The sequence below is a fragment of the Oncorhynchus masou genome, chromosome 1 (assembly GCF_036934945.1).
Source record: "Oncorhynchus masou masou isolate Uvic2021 chromosome 1, UVic_Omas_1.1, whole genome shotgun sequence".
Taxonomy (NCBI): Eukaryota; Metazoa; Chordata; class Actinopteri; order Salmoniformes; family Salmonidae; genus Oncorhynchus; species Oncorhynchus masou.
In genome coordinates, this window is record NC_088212.1 from 75,932,648 (window position 1) to 75,957,003 (window position 24,356).

The 24,356-nt window shown below is 42.4% G+C and overlaps 1 protein-coding gene across 1 annotated transcript in view; it reads left to right on the forward strand.

Annotated features, from left to right (window-relative positions):
* Nucleotides 1-9,214: 9,214 nt before the first annotated feature.
* Nucleotides 9,215-24,356, forward strand: part of LOC135550831 (carbohydrate sulfotransferase 8-like) — a 263,202-nt gene continuing 248,060 nt past the window's right edge. Inside the window, exons 1-2 of the mRNA XM_064981973.1 lie at nucleotides 9,215-9,297; nucleotides 9,495-9,894. The gene's annotated coding sequence lies outside the window, so the exon portion shown is untranslated. The remainder of the gene's footprint in view (nucleotides 9,298-9,494; nucleotides 9,895-24,356) is intronic.

Consider the following 24,356-nt stretch of genomic DNA (forward strand, 5'->3'; position numbering starts at 1 on the left):
GGTGTTCTGGATGAGGATGTTGGATGTTTGTAAGCATCTGCCTCTGATTCCAAAAGGCCAAAGGTTGCAAGTTCAAATCCAGCGGCAGAACGTTGTTTTTAAGATTTTTGTTTTAAGCCTTTCCCAAACCGTAACCCTTAACCATCCGGAGTTAGTGCCTAACCTTAACCTTAAACTCTTTGAAATTTGACATTTGCAACAACTTCAGAATTTGACGTTTGAAAAACATGGATGAATGTCTAATTCTGAAGTGAGACTGTGAAAGCTTGTTGGTATGAAAGCCTGACCATAGCATAACACAGGTACTATAGGGAGAGCTTCATTCAATGCATCTTTCAGAGTACTTTCTGATGTGGCATGCTGGGAAAAACTAATAGAGGTGGAGAGAGGACCGGATGTATTCACATGGCCTAAGAGTCAGAGGAGTAAATTGAGCCAAAGGGGTAAGTTGAGCGACCCTTGTTTCTAGGAACCCCTACACAAAATGCATAATTTGAGTCTGGAGTCTTTCATTGAGTCTCTGAAGAAAGAACCCACGTGGAAAAAGTGGTAAGAAAGTTAGGTCCAAAAAAACATATTTTTCACCAAGTCAAATTAATTTAATTGTGTTAGAGGTTTCATCATACTTGTATCTAAACCAAAGTAGGTAATTTTAAGTTTGTTCTATAAGTCAGTTGCGTCTCTATAAGCTCAAATATGAGGTCCTAAACATAGCATGAAAGTGCATCCTTATAACTGTCTTGGGTAATATAGTCAAAATGTTTGCCTTGGGGTAAATTGAGCCAATGGTGGAGCTAATGGCAAGTTGAGCAAAGTAAAGTATTTTCTTCCCAGGTGTAATCCAAGGCATTATTGCTGGGATATGAGGTAACAACAGGGACTGACCTATGTGAAACATGTTTCAAAAGGTACAAAGTGTTTGTGAGGTGTTAAGCCTGTGTTAAAATCATAGACATTAAAACCAGTAAATACTGATAGTGCTGATGTCATCCACCTATTCCTATACAAAACTCCCAACGGAGCATGAAGTCTGAATTTTTTTAATTTGAAGAGTGCCATATTGCTGAATGGGTCTGAATGGCACCATCAAATTACTAAGGATCATGGTGAAAGTGGCCTGTAACTAGCAAAAAATCATGGTCAATGTAGTCATTTTCATCCTGCCTGAGAGAGTCAAACAGAGGCCTCCTTACAGCCTGCCAGCCTGTGATTGGTCTGTGTAAGCACATGGTACTGTGTGATGACAAATATAGTAGTCAGAATGTATCACTATTTAATTAAATATTTCGATTTGTAGCGAACATTAAAATAACTACATCGAACTTGATCATAATAAACTATTTTAGAGCCCAGTCTAAAATGTTTTGTTAGGCTGGTCTGGCGATCGTAATTTACATAGGCTTTCTAGAGCAGACAAGGGCTTTTGGCACCGCTATGTTGCTACGCAGGAACTGCCCAGCAGAGCTAGTCACTTCACGCTCCAGACCGAACACTACGGGGCCCGGTTGAATTATTTATTTTATTTATTTACTTTTCTGCTCTTTTGCACACCAGTACCTCTACCTGCACATGACCATCTGATCATTTATCACTCCAGTGTTATCACTCCAGTGTTAATCTGCTAAATTGTAATTATTCGCCTAACTCCTCATGCCTTTTGAACACAATGTATATATTTTTTTCTTTTTTTCTTGTTTGGGAAATAAGGTTTTAAAAGGTAGTGGTAATATTTAATTCAGTACAGAAATGTATAGGCGGCTTAACTTACTCTGTCCACTTTTTTTGGACAAGCTATGTTTTCAAAACTGTAATGTTTACATGAATTCTGATTATCTCCAAGTATACACAACATCCTGAAATATATGTAGATATCTTTGTTAGAAAGAATACTATATTTCCCATTATGGAGGGATGCTGAATGTAAAAATTGCTCAAATTACCTCACTCTCCCCTACTGCATTTAGATACCACATATTAGGTTTTCAAAAACAAATCAAACACAGTTAAACTGATCAACACTTTCTAAACTCTCAATTGCTCTGTTATGTAAACTCTGTTCACCACTTTAAATCCCACACCATCCCTCCCCAGGGGGTTCGTTTCCCCTGATCAGAGGGAATGTGATATAAGGTGATATTCTGTAGATGCAACACCCAGATCTGTAGCAAGCAGGGAGAAGCAGCACTGGCGGCAGCTGCTGCAGTGCGGTATGAAAGTCTTCCCCTTGGCACCAAACACGTGTTGCTCCACCAGCCGCCTCCACACAGATACACACAGAGATGAGCCTAGTAGTCCACTAGCAGTTACAGATAGAGGGGGGGGGGGGGGCTCTCTGCTGCCTTGGCTTTGAAATGTCTCCAGGACTCCTTTGATACTGACGTTTAAACATTCAATTTCAGTTGGAATTGATTTATTTCTAAAGTGTTGGTAATGTATTTCAAATCAAGGCAGAGTTCCGGTTGTAGGCTGTACACCCCATCATGTATGAGAGTACAGTCCTTGTCTTTGGTAAAAAATAATAATAATAACAATAATCCTAAAAATCCTAAACTACACTGGGATTTTAAAATTCCACTCAACCCAGAGTCTTTCAGCTGTTTCTCATTTACTGTGGTATTCCCACATATTTTGATGAGACCCTATTGTGTGTTGTTGTTTTGTGGTCTGTTATTAACTATTTGCTACACATGCCTACTTAACTTTTGCAGTTATTTCTGCCATGGATAATGAATTATGGTTGGATCTTGAGGGATTTTTAACATCATTGGAAACACTACTGCATGCTTCAAAATTTGAATTTTGATGTTCTGTTGGGAGGATTTGAATCATAATCTTCACGGTTAATTCTAGGCAATTATACAATGTTACATTATTACGATGTGCATCGGTGTATGAAATAAAATGGGAAATAGATTGAAAACCTAAAGATTTAATCCACTAATTTCAATCCACCCTCAGTGGAAATTGTGTATTAGTATTAACAGTCATCATCATTAGGTCTGACGAAGGCAGTGAACTGCACCATTCCACCTCTTCAATGGAAGAATCTCTCATCAAACTCTCTTTCCTGACTTCAAACACCAGACTTTGTAGGAAACGGCAATAACGAACACCCTGTTCATTTCTGACTGCATAGACCTAACTTCTATCAATGGCCAATGTTATGGTACAACCAGACCCCCATTGTAGTCAAAAAGTACAATAGACAGTAGTCTTAAGAAGTAGTGTCTTAACTTTTAACAACTCTGACTTGTATCTGAAGTCAACTAAAGTATAAGTGACCAAAGATACATAACTCGAAGGGTATTTCAGTAAGTGATATAGCCTGAAATCAATATTTAATGTTCATTTTCACTGTGTGTCCTGATCTGGAACTATAGAAAATTGGTTGCCTCGCACCTTGCCGACCCCGGCAGATATTGGGGCTAAATATATGGCTGGAGGACAAGTGAAGTCACAACTCATCACTTTAAACTTCTCCCTCTCAGCCAGAGAGACAGATCATCCTATGGCCCTGACACAAACATGAATCCTTCTGAGCCAAATTAAGCAGACTTTTCATTGAAAAAACATCTTAGACCAGGATCACATGTACTCTGGGTCTGGGAAACCAGCCCAAGAAGACTAACAAAAACAATTATATTACAGTTGACACAGGAAATATACATTTTCACTCTAACGTCGTCACATGAAGTTCAGTTAATTAAACTTAATTGAATTCATCCTTCTACTCCCCTGACATAGCAGCTAGTTAGTGATGATACCCTAGCTAGAGGTTGTCCACCCAATATTGTGAGTCAGTCAGGTGTATCTAATTCTTCCCCAGCCTCCTCATGCCCTCAGCCCTCACTATTGCCTCTCTTCTCCAGACTGCAGAGCACTGGAGCACTCAGCCAGGGGATTGGTTAGCCCACACTCTGCTCGGCTCTGCCATGTCTGCCCCCACATCTATTGATCAGGACCTGACTCCTGCACCGCTAGTAGCACTGTGTGGTGTGCCCTCACTGGAAATCTCAAATGAGCCGCTACACAGATACATTCATCTTCATAAGAGTGCAGCATATTTGGATGGTTCAGGAGAAGCCTTGTAATACAGAGAAAGCAGTAGATTCAGTTGTTGTGGTTGGCCCTATGTACAGTACTTCACAGACTGGAGCAATATCACACAAATTGCATTATTCTAAACTGGGTGGTTTGAGCCCTGAATGCTGCTTGGTTGACAGCCGTGATACATCAAACCGTATACCACGGCTATGACAAAAACATTTTATTTTTATTGCTCTAATTACGTTGATAGCAAGCTTATAATAGCAATAAGGCACCTTAAGGGTTTGTGGTATATGGCCAATATACCATGGCTAAGGGCTGTTCTTAGGCACAACGCAATGCGGGGTGCCTGGATACAGCCCTTAGCTGTGGTATATTGGCCATATACACCCCCCCCCCCGTGCCATATTGCTTAAATATATACTCAGTGGCCAGTCAGCAGTGGCCGTGACTTGCTATATAAAGCAGTCAGACAGGCATCGAGGCATTCAGTTACTGTTCGATTGAACGTTAGAAGGGGCAAAACGAGTGACCTGAGCAATTTTGAGTGTGGCTCCAGTACCTCAGAAATGCCCGGCGTCCTGGTCTTTCATGCCCGTGAGGCCGGTGTTGTCTAGGGTTTATCGAGAATGGTGCAACAAACAAAAAACATCCAGTCAGTGGTAGTCCTGTGAGCGAACAAAAGTTAAGTTGATGAGAGAGGTCGAAGGAGAATGGCAAGAATCGTAAAAGCTTACAGGCAGGCCAAAAAGAGACAAATAACAGCGCAGTACAACAGTGGTGTGCAGAACGGCATCTCAGAAGGCACAACTCGTCGGTCCTTGTCACAGATGGGCTGTTACAGCAGACGACCACACCGGGTTCCACTCTTATCAGCTCAAAACAAGAAGAAGCAGTTACAGGGGGAACGCGATCGCAAACACTGGACAATTGAAGAGTGGAATCCCACTTCCTGTTGCGTCATGCTGATAACAGAGTCAGGCTTTGGCGTAAGGGTAGGCCATTAGAATTTGCAGAAACATGATGGCGATTCAGAATTAATGTATATCATTTAAGAACTGAGCAGATACAACAGTTTTGATAATTAACTAAATGATTCTAAATATCCTGTATGAAAAACAAGGCCTTCAGGCACTACACTGTAGCTAGCTACATATTTAGGTTTGCGTCATCTCTGCTGCAGGCCTATTTCCAGGGTGCTTCAGCTCCACAGGATACACTTATCCATAATTCTAATTTTACCGCCCTGAGCTGTGATGTTGTTACAGATACAAACCACTCAGTGGAGCAAGTTGAGGGCTGTGACCCCAGGTGACATTGAAGATGCAAACACCCCTATTTCTAATGTGTCTGGTGTAGATGTCAATACCCCAGAAATATATACTGTGTCAGACCACTCAGATGTAAAATGTTGGATTTACTCTTGCCAGTGTTATTCATTAAACTGTTGCTCATCCCAATTTATCATAATCAATCGGAGGATGGCTGGGCCAGCGGAGGTCATTTACAGCTAAGAGTTATGCTGTAGCTGAGTCAGTAATAAGTTAGAGCAGGATTATGTAAGGTGATATTAGATCCTGAGCCAGGGCCAGCGGTTCTGTCACAGATTAATTAATACTGAACTTGTAAAAATGATTGGGCAACAGGTTAACTCTGGCTTGATAAGTGAAACCACAGCTTGAATCCTCTGAAAATATGTTTTTATGTAAAGTAGTTTCATGTGGACAATCTCTGAGGGGTACTAGTTTTTTTCAGAGGTTATGTCTTCACTACAATGTCACATTTGTGTCACTGCGTAGACATAGAGTACAGTAGAGTACTGTAGAGTAAAGTAGAGTACGGTAGAGTAAAATATAGTAAAGTATAGTACAATATACAGTAGAGGACAGTAAAATATAGTAGAGTAAAGTAGACTACAGTACAGTAGAGTACTACAGTACAGTGCAGTAGAGTACAGTATAAGCTACAGTATAGTACAGTACAGTACAGTATACGGTAGAGCACAGTAGAGTATAGTGGCAGTCATTATTTAAAAATAAGTTTAATAGGTTCATACGTTTTTATGTACAGTAGTTTCATGTGGACAATCTCTGAGGTATACTTGTTTTTGTCTTCACTACAATGTCACATGTGTGTCACCGCATAGACATAGAGTACAGTACAGTACACAGTACAGTCCAGTAGAGTAAAGTACAGCATATAGTAGAGTATATTAGAGTACACTATGACCAACCCACAACCCCTGACCTGCTACAGTCTTGTAACTTATGTAAAGTATCTCTCCTCAAATTACAACAACTATTTGAACACTTAATAAGTTCAAGGTTAAGAAATGTATAATATTTGCAGCCATGACAAGAACTGTATTGTATTGGCAGTGGCAGTCATCATTTAACCCCCCCCCCCCCCGCACCTCCTCCCAGACCAACAGTATTGATTTTGACTGATACCAGACGCCTCAGTAGGAGGAGTGATGAGCAGAGAGGAGCGTATTGATAAACGCACCATAAAGGTCTTATCTGTCACTTGGTCAGGGGATTGTGTCAAGGCTCCTACAGTAAATGTCAGCATCCATCAGAATCAAGTTGACCAGCAGACTGCATGTTCATTAACATGCGCTAAAGCAGACAAGGACTCTCCACTGAGGTGCTGTGCAATGATCCTATGGACTTTGAGATAAGATATTGAGAGAAGCTTCTTGTCTGTTTGAAAACGTAGAACACAGACCAGATCTGCTCATCAATGTATTTCTCTAACCTGACTCATTGATTGTGAAAAAGGGCCATTATTGGTATGATCATTAGTGTGCTGATGTGCTGCTGATATCCCCAGTAAGCGATCCGTAGTCTCCTTTGTGATCACACACACACACACACACACACACACACACACACACACACACACACACACACACACACACACACACACACACACACACACACACACACACACACGCACACACGCACACACGCACACACACACACACACACACACACACACGCACACACGCACACACGCACACGCACACTGATATGTGCTTGTGGTACAGTGGACTAGATGGCATGGTTTAGAGTAGACTGTTAGTTTGGCCAAAACGATGGCTTTGGATCACTTTTCTTGGGCATAATAAACTGTGGAATCTGCCAACAAAGCTGTGTGAGTTTGCTTGCTGTCTTGAACCAGCAGAGGGGGGTGTGCTGCTCTTGTAAGGATGAAGATCTCAGCTCTATTGATAATCTCTGCATGGTTTCTACCACACCCTGAGATTCAGCCTTGATATAGTTTTCCTTTACACAACGTACTGGATACATGAACAATAAAATTATAAAGTGGTGTTTATTTCACTCATTCTCATTTCCTGGCTCATTCAAGGAAAATAATTTTGATTGGATTTCATCTGATTCAGTGGCACACAATATTCATACTAGATGTATTTAGCTATACTAGATGACAGATATTGTGATACTTTGCTGTGAATTCACATCATACTGTTTCTCCTCGATGACAGCAAAACACAGAAAATGTGTATTTTTCTCTAGTGTGCGGATGAATGTTTAATCAGGTGCCTGTTTCTTTTGGCAGGCAACACTGCAAACCATAGTGCCTGTGAAGGTCCTATTAATAAGGATGGTTCCCCTTTAGCTAGTGCCCACACTATCAGGATTGTTTACATTCTGGAAGCTGCACTAAAAACAGGTAGAAAACCCCCTTCTGCCAGCCGAGCTTCGTGAAGTAGCCTGGAAATGAATTATGTAGATCCAGTGGCTTTTGATTTTCAACCTGCAGGGCTTTCCTTTCCAATTTCTGACTAAAACCTTTTTTTCTCTGTCAGTGTAACCCTTTGAGAGAATGAAGGTACAAATGTCTTTGGTTTGAGAATGGAGAGCATGCTCTGCATACAATACTGTGCAGGTTCTACTAGCTCTCCTGGCTCATGGGCCATGCCATGTGCACTTTTTAAATAGAGGGTGAGTTGGACAGTCTATTGTGGATGGCCTAAGATAGGGAAAGGCAACTGGGGATGGCAACACAATTTAGTTTAGGGCCCCCAGAGGGCTAGTGCCGGCTCTGACTGCATGTGTGGGTACTCAATTGTTCTACATGGGCTCCATGGCGGGGGTTACAGATGAAGGCCTCCACTTTGATCGCACCCCACTGACAGGACCGTACATGGGGGCCCTTGAGTCTTGAATATATGCCAGGCATGCTGCTGAATACAGAGTAAGTTATTGTATATGCACGAGTTAAGGTAAAGCAAGGTTACTGTACAGTATATACAGTATATGCATTCCGTGTCATACAGCATTTGTAATATTTCTTTAAAAAGTATCCCCTCTCTCTCTCTCTCTCTCTCTCTCTCTCTCTCTTGCACACACACACACACACACACACACACACACACACACACACACACACACACACACACACACACACACACACACACACACACACACACACACACACACACACACACACACACACACACACACTACCTTGCAGATGAGATGAGCAGGCAGGAAGCCATCCATTGATGCATAGGACATTATAAGAGAAAATGTTATTGTCTTGAGGTCATTATTGAATAAAGTGTGCCCTTCTCACATCACATCATTCATGGAGGGCAATATATCAATAAATGTCAGCTCATCTGTCACCCTGATAGCTGAAACCATTTGTCTTGTGCCTGTCTGGGATGAGGTCTATGATGGACACCTAGAGACAACATAATCACATTTTCAGCAAAGCTGGCTGGGCTGATACACTTCTTGGTGTGGGGCCAAAGTCTCCATTCAGAACCATACAACTTCCCTTATGGCTTTTATTACCACTTTCTCTATTGGACTATATGTGAGTTAGGCTACAGTAGAGTGAGGCATGTCTCTATCCATTCCAGACTGATTTCCTTTCTAAAATTATGTAGATTGTCAAAATATCTTGGGAATGGAAAGATGTAGCATATCACTTGGGTTTTTCGCTCTAATTAAACATACATTGTAATGTAAAAAACGATTACAGTGCGTAGTCCTAAACATACAGTGCAAGCACCATATTAAAAAAATGTTTTACTTCCAAACTATTCTGTCGCACCTGTCTCTGTTGCGTGGTAGCCGGCAATATTTCACTTCGCACGAGACCTGCGGTTAAGAGCATGGGCGGACACCTGACAGTTATAGCGGCTTCGCGCTAGACAGATACAATTGGATTATATACAGTGATTCAAAGGCATTGGAGGCATCGACTCATGTTCAGGTAAACTGGAAACAACCGCTCCCAGTTACTGAGTTTATTCTATAATAAGGGCTGGTTAGGTGACTGTATGCTACTGTAGTTATTTTCGTATTTTCTCTCGCTTCAAATCCAAAAGATGAAAAGACATTTTGCATTGAAAATACAATATGTAATTTTGTTTATTCGTCATTTTTTCAACGACATTACTATTATTGCAGCGGTTGCCTGGAGGAAAGAAGAGGTACCTCTCCTTGGAGACTTCCCGGGATGCAAAACTCAAGCGCAAGACACAAGAATGGAGCGCAATACTGCTGCTGTCTGATTGGTGAAACGTCCATCGCTTCATCTTTTCACATTAGTTCTACTCGACGAAGCTCTAACCAGGTCTATTGCAACCAGGACTCGACCACGAGACATCTGACTTGTAGAGACAGTAGGCTAACATTTGTCTTGGGTTTGTTTAGTCGGAAAAGCCTATTATTTAAGAAATAGGCGGACGGCTTTTCCGTGGTGCTGAAGATAGGACTTGGCTGATCTACGAGTGAGGAGAATCAGTACACGAGCCCACACTTTCCGCTCTGTCTTGTCAGCTTTATGATATCAGGTGCTTTCGCTAAGGTAAATTTATTCCCATACGTTTCTAGATAATGTTTTTGTCATGTGAGTTACGTCATAAAACATAACTAGGCCAACTGTCTTCAATCGAATAGTAGGCTGGGTTGACATCTCACCTGTATTTAGCCAGTTAAGTTTTTGTGTTCTTGTACATGGATTTTTTTTTGTCCATACAGAACCTCGTTACACATCATATTGATAGGCTACATTGATACATTGAGCCTATTTAGTTGTTATTGAACTATAACAGCTTCATTAGCATATCTTTGCTTGATTTGTTTATTGTCTCACTGTCTTATACGGTTTCCACTAGATACCACAGCCACAAAGTCAAAATGGTCAATATCGTAAAAATTCAAGAATTTTTGTCTTAATTTAAGGTTAGGGTTAGGCATAAGGTTAGCAGTATGGTTAAGGTTAAGGTTTTTAGAATATACATTGTAGAAATAGGGGGGTTCAGGACTTTGTGGCTTTGTTAACTAGTGATGACCGTCTCTACAGGTGACAATTGGGCAACTGTATATACATATATTGTTAATACAATTGTTTTTGTACAGTAAGGCTATCTCCTAGCCTACTTTTGTGCGAGAAACGTTTTCCTACACATTTCTGTGGTCTTGCCTTTGCTCATAGGAATCAAACAGTGGATTGCAATGACCTATAGTTTTCATCAGCACATTTTAGAGGTGACATAAGACCTATAGCCTAGTTACAGTGGATAGATGTGTTTTTGAAGAAATGATCATGCTCTCTCCTCTGGTATCCATCATACAGCACCATATATTGATATTGTACCTTGCCATTATTGGCATTAGTCAAGCAGATAGTATTCTTCTGCTCCTCTTTGCCCCGGTTCTCCTCTCCCAAAGTTTGAACATAATGAATGCTGCCACTGTCTTTCTCTCATTTGGAGTCATGCCTAGTTGCTCCTTGCAGACTGCCATATCAAGCATGCATTATTCAATTTAAGTGGTCAGTGAATGAACTCAAATTGTGTTCATCCTAATTATACACTGAGTACATAGGGAAAGTATCCCATTATTCATACTGCGATTCACAAGTCTCATTTTAGAGCGGGCTAGGTAGACTGACTGCAAATATTTTCTGTGATAAATGACAGAGCATTCTTATTTGGTTTGGAATATTATTTTCACCTTGTTTTGTGAGATGGGAAATGGCATATATTTGATTGATGTCTGTGTTTAACTCCACTTTCAAATGAACCATGATTCTGTTCAATTTCTCATTATTACCAGATGCACTGAGGCAGACAGAAATCTGAGAATAAATACACTCCCCACCGTATTTAATGTAAGAAGGTACAATAACTAAAAACTGTCATTAAAAACAAACACGAGCAAATCTCCAACAGCACCTGCTGCATGCAGGTAAAGACAAGAATGTGACAGCAAGGTGTGGTTATGGGCCTGCGTTACAGGATCCAAGGGACAATAGAGTTGAGAGGATAAGCTTTATATTATCGATTTGTGTAGGTTCAAGTGCCTGTGTGGATAACAGACGTGGATGACGTATAGAAAGTTTTGTGTAGGCTTCATTTACCTTTGCAGTTTGTATCTGACCTACAGTATATGTGGCTCAGAGATGCCCTATGGAGCTGACCCAGAGGATGTGTCGGATTATAAAGGTGATGGTCGCAAGGATCAGGTGTCAGTATTAACTGCAGTGCAAACTGCAAACCCTGCAAACCCTTAAATAGGCCTACATCACTTTATACTTTATGACAAAGAGTGAGTGAGTTCAGCATACTGGGTTCCATTTGTTCTCCCCTCCTTGCTTCGTTACATGTTACGTTTTGTGCCAAAAAAAGAATCTCTTGGTAATTGATGACAGAGGTCAGTGATCCGTTCTTTGGCCAGTTCATGTTTTTCTCCTACAAATCTGCTGCTAGGTGCTCTGATGAACAAAATAGAAAAATCTTGGGGAAAAGAACACACAAGATTGCTGTGTTTACGAGCTCTGAAAAAGTGACCCAGTCTATAAGCATGGGTATGACACGTTGTGGAAAATGTAATTTACACATCAATGGAATAAATGATGATAATGATCTGTTAGGCTACTCCAGCTCTTACTGATCCCTGATAGATGCAGCGTATTCAATGGCTTTTTGAGGACCTCAGCTTTCTGCCGTCATTGGGGTCCTATTGGGCATCAAGTTTTAGGCCTCTGTGAAGCCACTCTGTACATTTGTTGATTATAGAAACATTATGTGCAATATTTGTGCAGTATTGTGCAACTTAGTTTTTTTGTAACAGGAAATTAGTATGTCAATCATGTTAAAATGGCCCCCAACCCCTTTTCACTTGGTGCCAGAGAATGCAGGTGCTGTCCAACTAGAGAATAAGGCCCCCTTTGAGGTGGTGTCCATGTGACTGAATGCAATGGCTTTTGTCAGCGGCCAGGGTCATTGGACACAGCAGAGCTTTGACGCATACAAAATGTGCTTGAAGATGCTGTGCTCATACTGAGGCTGGCAGAGGCCCAGTGGAGCTGGGACATAGCACTCCAGATGGCTCTGCAGTGACCAACGGCTCCTCGGAATGGAGGGAAGAGCGCAGTCCAAGCCCAGCTGGAAGCTAGGGATGCGTTACTGCCGGTGTGAGAGTGAGTGTACTTGTGTGCAGGGCCGGCATTATGGGCGGGCCACAGGGGGCCCGCCCTACCATACCTCCTTGCCTCTCCAAATAAAATATTTAAATATTGATTTATTTGACCGAGACGCGTTGACAGAAAGATGCATCAATCTCAGATAAAGCATCTGTGAGCGAAACAGAGACCCCTGTTTCAATATGTCTAGACCATGTACAGTATCTGATCCTGTCTGGACCAAAAGAGTATGGAATGTCATACCATTTCTGTCCAGACAGCATCAGATATATGGGCTAAATATAGTAATACAGAGGGGCGCTGTTTTGCTCACTCAGATGCTTTCGTCGGTCAGTGAGTTTCAGCAGAGAGGAAGAGGCGAAGCGAGAGGGCTGACAATCTCCAAAATCGGCCTAATGCATTTCTATGGGCATAATAAGCAGACCTAAACTTGTCGCCTGCCTTCCCGCCTTTGGGACAACGACTCCCGTTGTTAGGGCAGAGAGATGAGCATCTCGTCATTATATACAGTGGGAAGAACAAGTATTTGATACACTGCTGATTTTGCAGGTTTTCCTACTTACAAAGCATGTAGAAGTCTGTAATTTTTATCATAGGTACACTTAAACTGTGAGACGGAATCTAAAACAAAAATCCAGAAAATTACATTGTATGATTTTTAAGTAATTAATTAGCATTTTATTGCATGACATAAGTATTTGATCACTTACCAACCAGTAATAATGCTCTCACAGACCTGATCTCACCTCGTGGGGCATCAATGATCATGAGGAAGGTGAGGGATCAGCCCAGAACTACACGGCAGGACCTGGTCAATGACCCGAAGAGAGCTGGGACCACAGTCTCAAAGAAAACCATTAGTAACACACTCCGCCGTCATTGATTAAAATCCTGCAGCGCACGCAAGGTCCCCCTGCTCAAGCCAGCGCATGTCCAGGCCCATCTGAAGTTTGCCAATGACAATCTGGATGATCCAGAGGAGGACTGGGAGAAGGTCATGTGGTCTGATGAGACTAAAATAGAGCTTTTTGGTCTAAACTCCACTCGCTGTGTTTGGAGGAAGAAGAAGGAGGAGTACAACCCAAAGAACACCATCCCAACCATGAAGCATGGAGGTGGAAACATAATTATTTGGGGATGCTTTTCTGCAAAGGGGACAGGACGACTGCACCATATTGAGGTGAGGATGGATGGGGCAATGTATCGCGAGATCTTGGCCAACAACCTCCTTCCCTCAGTAAGAGCATTGAAGATGGGTCGTGGCTGGGACTTCCAGCATGACAACGACCCGAAACACACAGCCAGGGCAATTAAGTAGTGGCTCCGTAAGAAGCATCTCAAGGTCCTGGAGTGGCCTAGCCAGTCTCCAGACCTGAACCCAATAGAAAATCTTTGGAGGGAGCTGAAAGTCCGTATTGCCCAGCAACAGCCCCGAAACCTGAAGGATCTGGAGAAGGTCTGTATGGAGGAGTGGGCCAAAATCCCTGCTGCAGTGTGTGCAAACCTGGTCAAGAACTACAGGAAACATATGATCTCTCTAATTGCAAACAAAGGTTTCTGTACCAAATATTAAGTTCTGCTTTTCTGATGTATCAAATACTTATGTCATGCAATAAAATGCAAATTAATTACTTAAAAATCATACAATGTGATTTTCTGGATGGCCATTGTGGAGAGGTTGGAGTCTGTTTGGTTGAGTGTGTGGACAGGTGTCTTTTATACAGGTAACGAGTTCAAACAGGTGCAGTTAATACAGGTAAAGAGTGGAGAACAGGAGGGCTTCTTAAAGAAAAACTAACAGGTCTGTGAGAGCTGGAATTATTAATGGTTGGTAGGTGATCAAATACTTATGTCATGCAATAAAATGCAAATTAATTATTTAAAAATCATACAATGTGATTTTCTATAATAATAATCTTTTTTTAACAATTACAGACCTCTACATGCTTTGTAAGTAGGAAAACCTGCAAAATCGGCAGTGTATCAAATACTTCTCCCCAGTGTATAGATCTCTGGTTTCAGCCTCATGTGAAATGGAAAGGCAAGTTGGCGGGTCCACAGTGCACTGTTAGGATACTGGCTTCCCTTAAAGTACATTGATGTTTTGCCAAAATTATATAATTAATTGTCTAAATAAAAACATTCAAAATACTTCACCAGATAGCATGACTTAGCCACAGAGGATCATTAGCTTCTTTAAAAACATAGCTGTGTAGGTCATGCCTAATTGGGAAGGCCACAATTTAGGCAGCACGTTTTGCAATAGTGTCGAACTGATTGAGTTGCGGCTGTCAGTGAAAAACATCTAAAATATGCGTGAAGATAATGTGTCTTGAGTATAATTTAATATGTTGCAAAAAGAAGAAGGGGAGGGGTGTGCAGCAAAGATATGTTGTGTCTATCTTCAGAATGCACACACTCAGCTCTCCAGAATGCACTCAGCTGTCTCCCATCAATTCTTGTGCATTCATTGTTTCATTCTGTGAATTGTTTGCCCTTTGATTGCTTATTTTTTAAATCAATTCCCCATTACATATGTCACCAGTAGGCCTAGTAAATGTACCGTTAATCCCCCCGTCATTTGGTTACATTAATTTCTGTTAATGCATGTATTAATTACAGTACAGTCATTTACCATGCTCATTCTTGGAATGGAAATGTTATTTGCAGTGTTCATAACCTGCTACACTTGTGATAAACAAGTTTTGGTTTATTTCATAACCATTACGAGTTTTGTCAATCTTTTCATTGTCTTTTGTTTGAAGTGCATGAAGTGCAAACTGGATGCAGTTTATCACAGTGCCATCCGTTTTGTTACTAAAGCACCTTATACCACCCACCACTGCGACCTGTATGCTCTAGTCGGCTGGCCCTCGCTACATATTCGTCGCCAGACCCACTGGCTCCAGGTCATCTACAAGTCCATGCTAGGTAATGCTCCGCCTTATCTCAGTTCACTGGTCACGATGGCAACCCCCATCCGTAGCATCACTAAAGCCAACACCTCATTTGGCCTCCTTCCGTTACAGTTCTCTGCTGCCTGTGACTGGAACGAATTGCAAAAATCGCTGAAGTTGGAGACTTTTATCTCCCTCACCAACTTCAAACATCTGCTATCTGAGCAGCTAACCGATCGCTGCAGCTGTACATAGTCTATCGGTAAATAGCCCACCCAATTTTACCTACCTCATCCCCATACTGTTTATATTTATTTACCTTTCTGCTCTTTTGCACACCAATATCTCTACCTGTACATGACCATCTGATCATTTATCACTCCAGTGTTAATCTGCAAAATTGTAATTATTCGCCTACCTCCTCATGCCTTTTGCACACAATGTATATAGACTCTCATTTTTTCTACTGTGTTATTGGCTTTGTTATTGTTTACTCCATGTGTAACTCTGTGTTGTCTGTTCACACTGCTATGCTTTATCTTGGCCAGGTCGCAGTTGCAAATGAGAACTTGTTCTCAACTAGCCTACCTGGTTAAATAAAGGTGAAATAAAAAATTAAAAAATAAATAAAAGTGTAAAGGGATAAATAATGGATGAGCGATGGCCGTGCGATGGCCGTGCGGCATAGGCAAGATGCAGTAGATGGTATAGAGTACAGTATATACATATGAGATGAGTAATGTAGGGTATGTAAACATTATATAAAGTGGCATTGTTTAAAGTGACTAGTGATACATTTATTACATCCAATTATTAATTATTAAAGTGGCTAGAAATTTGACTCTGTATGTTGGCAGCAGCCATTCAATGTTAGTGATGGCTGTTTAACAGTCTGATGGCCTTGAGATAGAAGCTGTTTTTCAGTCTCTCGGTCCCAGCTTTGATGCACCTGTACTGACCTCGCCTTCTGGATGATAGCGGGGTGAACAGGCAGTGGCTCGGGTGGTTGATGTCCTTGATGATCTTTTTGGCCTTCCTGTGACATCGGGTGATGTGGGTGTCCTGGAGAGCAGGTAGTTTGCCCCTGGTGATGCGTTGTGCAGACCGCACTACCCTCTGGAGAGCCTTACTGTTGTGGGTGGAGCAGTTGCCGTACCAGGCTGTGATACAGCCCGACAGGATGCTCTCGATTGTGCATCTGTAAAAGTTTGTGAGTGTTTACGGTGACAAACCAAATTTTTTCAGCCTCCTGAAGTTGAACAGGCGCTGTTGCGCCTTCTTCACAAAGCTGTCTGTGTGGGTGGACCATTTAAGTTTGTCCATGATGTGTATGCCGAGGAACTTAAAACTTTCCACCTTCTCCGCTACTGTCCTGTCGATGTGGATAGGGGGGTGCTCCCTCTGCTGTTTCCTGAAGTCCACGATCATCTCCTTTGTTTTGTTGACGTTGAGTGAGAGGTTATTTTCCTGACCACACACCGAGGACCCTCACCTCCTCCCTGTAGGCTGTCTCGTCATTGTTGGTAATCAAGCCTACCACTGTAGTGTCATCTGCAAACTTGATGATTGAGTTGGAGGCGTGCATGGCCATGCAGTCATGGGTGAACAGGGAGTACAGGAGAGGGCTGAGAATGCACCCTTGTGGTGACCCAGTGTTGAGGATCAGCGGGGTGGAGATGTTGTTTCCTACCTTCACCACCTGGGTGCGGCCCGTCAGAAAGTCCAGGACCCAGTTGCACATTGAGGGGTTCGAGACCCAGGCTTAATGACGAGTTTGGAGGGTACTATGTACTATGTCGATGAACAGCATTCGTACATTGGTATTCCTCTTGTCCAGATGGGTTAGGGCAGTGTGCAGTGTGCAGTCTGATTGCGATTGCGTCGTCTGTGGACCTATTGGGGCGGTAAGCAAATTGTATTTAAAAAATATTTCCAACACTCCCGGCCACCAAGCCTCTGAGTGAAGAGCAAAATATCATGATCTGATGATCCCATATATCCAGTGGAAACGTAATAAAAAACTGCTGTTTCTCTCGAGTTCACAGGTGATGGAAACCATGAGGGCCCGGAATAGGCTAGTTGACACAATGTTGCAAGTTATCTAGCAACAGCTTCTGGCCGGACCCAGTTGATGATTTGATACAATGTTGTACTTCACTAGCGATAGCTCAAGTCAAGACAGATAGAAATGAGGCAGAGTAGAGAGTTGAATGTGATTGAAAGAACCAGAATTTTCATCAGGAGATTTTCTGTTTTTATTTGTCGGCTTTGGGCTTATGTATTTTACTTAGTTGACGATGGAAATGATAGGACTACTGATGCATTGGCCTATGGGCTATCTCTGAGTTCTATGCACTCATTTCTCTAGCCGCCAATGGGCCACAGCGTATCAATGTGTCCTTATAGCAGAGGCTGATGCTCTCGCCTTAGTTACATTATTACTCTTAGAATTTTAGAATCTTACTTCAGATCTTTATGATTAACCATGTGACACTGATTTTGAAAAACTGAAACGTTATTCTTGAAATAATCTTACGTGAAGTTAATGTGATAACATGAAACTACACGTGTTAACATGTGATCGCATGTGAAGTGTTCCAAAAACACGTTTTTACATGATTTCATGTGAAATCATGTATTTTTTCTGTAAGGGGTGAATCTGTCCGAATGGACATTAGAAACAATTCACTTACTTTACCCCTTGGTTTCCAAGTTGAATCTGCAGTTTTTGTTACTATTGGATTTAGAATAATATACAGTAGATCCTTATAGATTATCAGTTACTTCCATGGGGATGTATTGAAGCCATGGTACTGTGTAGCTAGGTGGCCCTGTACATGGGGAGGGGGGTTTGGATCACTCCTGATTAAGGACAGTGATTCGGTGTGTAGGCAGTGGCTTGTGCGACATTACAAGATCTCTCTCTTTAAAAAAAGAACCACCTGAGATCCCAAGGCAGAGCAGGAGCGCATGACGACAAACACACACAGTGGCTTCAAAGAGCTAACCATCCTTCGCCGTTTCCATTTGGCAGGCCGCTAGAGAGCAGGGTGGGAGAGAGAGAGAAAAAAAGCCTGTTCTTTTCATTCCGCCACATCTGTTCCGTGAAGGAATAAGAGCATGATCTGCACTCTGATCACAATGAATAATTCCTCACACGGCTATAAATATGTGCTCCCATGAACACTGAGCCTCTTTCAATGCCAGGAATCTTCACACTCCATACAGCGCAGCATCACCAGGCAACACCCATGGCCTTGTCGACTGGTTTGGAGCGGGAGAATCAGAGACACCAGTTGAGTTTACTGGGTAGATCCTGCAGTTGAATGACCAAAGCGCCCTCACATTCATGGGTGGAATGTTATTCATATTTTTCATAATTTTATAGTTTTTAAGCCAGAAATCTGGTGTTTCTATGCCAAACGGTTTTGTTATATTTTAGTCTTCTGTGATGTATATAAAGTTTAATATTGGGATGCAAACTCAAAATGGAATAACTTTCAACTCTCTATCTGACATGGTACATGTGTCTTCTCTTTTTAAGCCCATAACCATGTGTGTGAGGTGTATACTTCTGTGTCGAATTAGATTTGTTTAAGACTACCAAGAAACCCTGATTTAGCTCTCTGCAGTAACATTTTATTAAAGAAAGCTTGACTTGTGAATTAGACTACAGCTTAACAACCAAATAATCCAATGGGTTAATAATATTGCTGAGAAAATATAAATTGGATGTGCTTTTCTCCCTCTGCAAAATGTTTATTTACATTCTCCTGAAATCAACATGCCTACAATGCAATTTATACTACCATCATTAGAGGTGACTTATGGTTTGGTAGCTACATTTCAGGCTCTTAGTCATCAATGACTATTCATTTCTAGTCAATCCTATAGGAATAGCTTCACATTTAGCTTTAGATCAGATCTGTGTACCAAATGGCACACTATTTGCTATATAGTGCACTACTTTTGACCATAGCCCTGGTCAAACGAAGTGCACTATAAAGGGAATAGAGTGCCATTTGATGGCAGCCTGAGCCTTAAACAGGAAGTGGATGAATGCGATATTGGTCCATCACCTCTAATGGGAACAAAAGGTCATCCCTTAATTATTCATTTGGGATGTCAAACAATCTGCAGCCGCTGTTATTTAGAGGAGGAGATCCATTGAATAATGCAGAGGGAGGATTCTCTTTCCTCCTCCAAAACCAGAGGCACCCACCCTCGTTGGTTTGGATGTTTTATAGTAGAGCCTTATCTTTATGCTGGAGCCCCCTGTCATTTTAGACCGACCCGACCTTCACTGTCACTTCTGGTGAAACTTGGGATGGCATAGAAGGATGGCATGTTTTTCTACATATTCTAGTGCCTGTTTACAGAGTGCTCCATGCAGGGAGAGAACAATAATGCATTAAAACAGCTGAATCATTATGTTTGTCTTCCCACTCCCCATATCTGTTGTGGTAGACTACCCTTGTCAATTGCTTTTAAGCAGCTTTCTTAAGATGTAGGGGGTGCAGCTCAAGAAGCAAAAGGAGATATTAATGCTATTAAAGTGCATTACAGTGAAGAATGGGGTAATGTGAGTCGCTACCGTGGGAAGAATAGCTGGGAGGAAGCAGAGAGGATTCTGACAAGTGTGGGGGAGAGTCTGCAAATGTGCTCTTTGTTGGGCATGAGAGAGATAGAGAGAGAAGAGAAGCAAATCAAATCAAATCAAATTTCATTTGTCACATACACATGGTTAGCAGATGTTAATGCGAGTGTAGCGAAATGCTTGTGCTTCTAGTTCCGACAATGCAGTAATAACCAACAAGTAATCTAACTAACAATTCCTAAACTACTGTCTTATACACAGTGTAAGCGGATAAAGAATATGTACATAAGGATATATGAATGAGTGATGGTACAGAGCAGCATAGGCAAGATACAGTAGATGGTATCGAGTACAGTATATACATATGAGATGAGTATGTAAACAAAGTGGCATAGTTAAAGTGGCTAGTGATACATGTATTACATAAGGATGCAGTCGATGATATAGAGTACAGTATATACGTATGCATATGAGATGAATAATGTAGGGTAAGTAACATTATATAAGGTAGCATTGTTTAAAGTGGCTAGTGATATATTTACATCATTTCCCATCAATTCCCATTATTAAAGTGGCTGGAGTTGAGTCAGTGTCAGTGTGTTGGCAGCAGCCACTCAATGTTAGTGGTGGCTGTTTAACAGTCTGATGGCCTTGAGATAGAAGCTGTTTTTCAGTCTCTCGGTCCCAGCTTTGATGCACCTGTACTGACCTCGCCTTCTGGATGATAGCGGGGTGAACAGGCAGTGGCTCGGGTGGTTGATGTCCTTGATGATCTTTATGGCCTTCCTGTAACATTGGGTGGTGTAGGTGTCCTGGAGGGCAGGTAGTTTGCCCCCGGTGATGCGTTGTGCAGACCTCACTACCCTCTGGAGAGTCTTACGGTTGAGGGCGGAGCAGTTGCCGTACCAGGCGGTGATACAGCCCGCCAGGATGCTCTCGATTGTGCATCTGTAGAAGTTTGTGAATGCTTTTGGTGACAAGCCGAATTTCTTCAGCCTCCTGAGGTTGAAGAGGCGCTGCTGCGCCTTCTTCACGATGCTGTCTGTGTGAGTGGACCAATTCAGTTTGTCTGTGATGTGTATGCCGAGGAACTTAAAACTTGCTACTCTCTCCACTACTGTTCCATCGATGTGGATAGGGGGGTGTTCCCTCTGCTGTTTCCTGAAGTCCACAATCATCTCCTTAGTTTTGTTGACGTTGAGTGTGAGGTTATTTTCCTGACACCACACTCCAAGGGCCCTCACCTCCTCCCTGTAGGCCGTCTCGTCGTTGTTGGAAATCAAGCCTACCACTGTTGTGTCGTCCGCAAACTTGATGATTGAGTTGGAGGCGTGCGTGGCCACGCAGTCGTGGGTGAACAGGGAGTACAGGAGAGGGCTCAGAACGCACCCTTGTGGGGCCCCAGTGTTGAGGATCAGCGGGGAGGAGATGTTGTTACCTACCCTCACCACCTGGGGGCGGCCCGTCAGGAAGTCCAGTACCCAGTTGCACAGGGCGGGGTTGAGACCCAGGGTCTCGAGCTTGATGACGAGCTTGGAGGGTACTATGGTGTTGAATGCCGAGCTGTAGTCGATGAACAGCATTCTCACATAGGTATTCCTCTTGTCCAGATGGGTTAGGGCAGTGTGCAGTGTGGTTGAGATTGCATCGTCTGTGGACCTATTTGGGCGGTAAGCAAATTGGAGTGGGTCTAGGGTGTCAGGTAGGGTGGAGGTGATATGGTCCTTGACTAGTCTCTCAAAGCACTTCATGATGACGGAAGTGAGTGCTACGCGGCGGTAGTCGTTTAGCTCAGTTACCTTAGCTTTCTTGGGAACAGGAACAATGGTGGCCCTCTTGAAGCATGTGGGAACAGCGGACTGGTATAGGGATTGATTGAATATGTCCGTAAACACACCAGCCAGCAGATAGAGAGGAACAGGGAGAGAGGGGGGTGAATGTGGAGAGAGCCTGATAGAGAGTGAAAAAGAGAGAGGCACAGCGAAATGAGATAGAGAGCAAAGGAGAGGCAGAGGGAGAGAGGCGAGAGAGAGAGAAAGAAAGAGAGAATGACAGAGGGAGATGGAGAGGGAGAGAGAGAGAGAGAGAGAGAGAGAGAGAGAGAGAGAGAGAGAGAGAGACCACCTCCAGACTGTTCTCTGAACATGCAGAGATGCACATGTAGAGATACGTGACTCAGACTGCAGAATGAAGGAGGCCGTGGAAACACATTGATTTGGGAAATCAGAGATACCTACACTGAGTATACAAAACATTAAGAACAACTGCTCTTTCCATTACATAGACTGTCCAGGTGAATCCAGGTTTAAAGCTATGACCCCTTATTGATGTCACTTGTTAAATCCACTTCAATCAGTATAGATGAATGGGAGGAGACAGGTTAAATAATGATATTTAAGCCTTGAGACAATTGAGACATGTATTGTGTATGCGTGTCATTCAGAGGGTGAATGGGCAAGAAAAAATATTTAAATGCCTTTGAACGGTTTGTGTCAAGAACTGCAACGCTGCAGTTTTTTTTACCCTCAACAATTTCCTGTGTGTATCAAGAATGATCCACCACCCAAAGGACACTCAGCTAGCTTGACACAACTGTGGGAAGCATTGGTCATTATGGGTCATTATCCCTGTGGAACGCTTTCGACACCTTGTAGAGTCCATGCCCCCATGAATTGAGGCTGTTCTGAGTGCAAAAAGGGGGATGCAATATTATGAAGGTGTATTTTAACCAGACAATGGAGTTAAGATCAAATTCAATATAAAGCAATCTAGTAATTGGAATAATAAAATGTTCATAGGAGTGAGTTTCCGGGACACAGGAAATCTCTTTACTCCCTGTTGCCCTAATAGAACACCAAATGATCAATACATCTCTATAATTAATAATGTACTTCAGGAGGGATGAGTTTTTATGGCTACATTACTGGGTACTTCAGTTCAGTCTGTCAACCAAGAGAACACATCTTTTTAATGTATTTCCTGCTAGAACCAGTGCTTGAATTGGAATGAAATAGGTGCCGGTACTCATTTTGGGTGCCGGTAGAGTTTATATTTATGTGCAGGAGCTCCACAATACTTTTGAGCTAATATTCTATAAGAGGAACAGGAGCTCAAGCAGTAGAACATTTGATGTGAGCTCCTGCTCAAGTCAAGCACTGGCTCGAACTGAGGTAAGATTGAAGACCAACCCGACACAAACTATGGATTGTTTGTGCTTGCCTGCAGAGTAATGCAGAGCTGTAAAAATGTTTTTAAAGAAAGTACCGGAAATTGCTTTCTTGCCTTTGCACTAGGCTTTATCCAAAGAACCTTCCGTAAGAACAGTACCTAAACTCTTAGAAAAAAAGGTGCTATCTTGAACCTAAAAGGGTTCTTTGGCTTTCCTCATAGGATAACCCTTTGAAGAACCCTTTTTGGTTCCAGGTAGAACCATTTTAGTTCCAAGTTTAACCATTTTGAGTTCGATTTAGAACCATTCCCACATAGGGTTCTACATGGAACCCTAAAGGGTTCTACCTGCAACCAAAAAGGGTTGGGGACAGCTGAAGAACACTTTTGGAACCCTTTTTTCATTTGTCTCTAGTTTTAGCTGCCAGGTAAGGTATTAGTTATGCAACTGATCAATTGAGAAATGAAAACATTATTTTGGTTCACTGCTGGGGACCCTCTGAGAGATCATTGTGGATTTTGTGCCAGTCAGTATTTCTCAGGAAGATAATGTCCTTATTCCCAGAGTTTGACGTTGCTGTACGGTACCTAGTGACAACGCTCGTTTGTCTTGGCCTTGAAATAAAGGTGAGGATGAACTGGGGAGCGGATTTGATCTGCGTGTCTCTTTATAGCTAGGGAGCCAGGGATGTGTATTGCTATATTGCTGCTCAGGGGGATGAACATATTCCTTCAGGCAGACAAGGTCACCGTTCGGAAGCTGAGGGCCGAGGGAGGATAAAGGCAGCAGGCAGGGGCCAGGTGCTCTGTGAGTTACTTTGTGGATGGATGGCACTGTGCCTAGAAAACAGAGCCAGGGAGCCAGAGTCCAGCCTGCCCTCTGCTCGGGACTCTCCTACTACCCCTGCTCTGTGGGGCTCTGAAAGCATTGCTTAACTCCTGTGGAACCTAACGTCCAGGTGCCAGGGTGTTGATCAATTAGGCAACTGTGTTTCAGCCAGAAGTTAGGCAGGGTAGCCTAGTGGTTAGAGTGTTGGACTAGTAACCAGAAGTTCAAGTTCAAATCCCCGAGCTGACAAGGTACAAATCTGTCATTCTGCCCCTGAACAGGCAGTTAACACACTGTTCCTAGGCCGTCATTGAAAATAAGAATTTGTTCTTAACTGACTTGCCTAGTT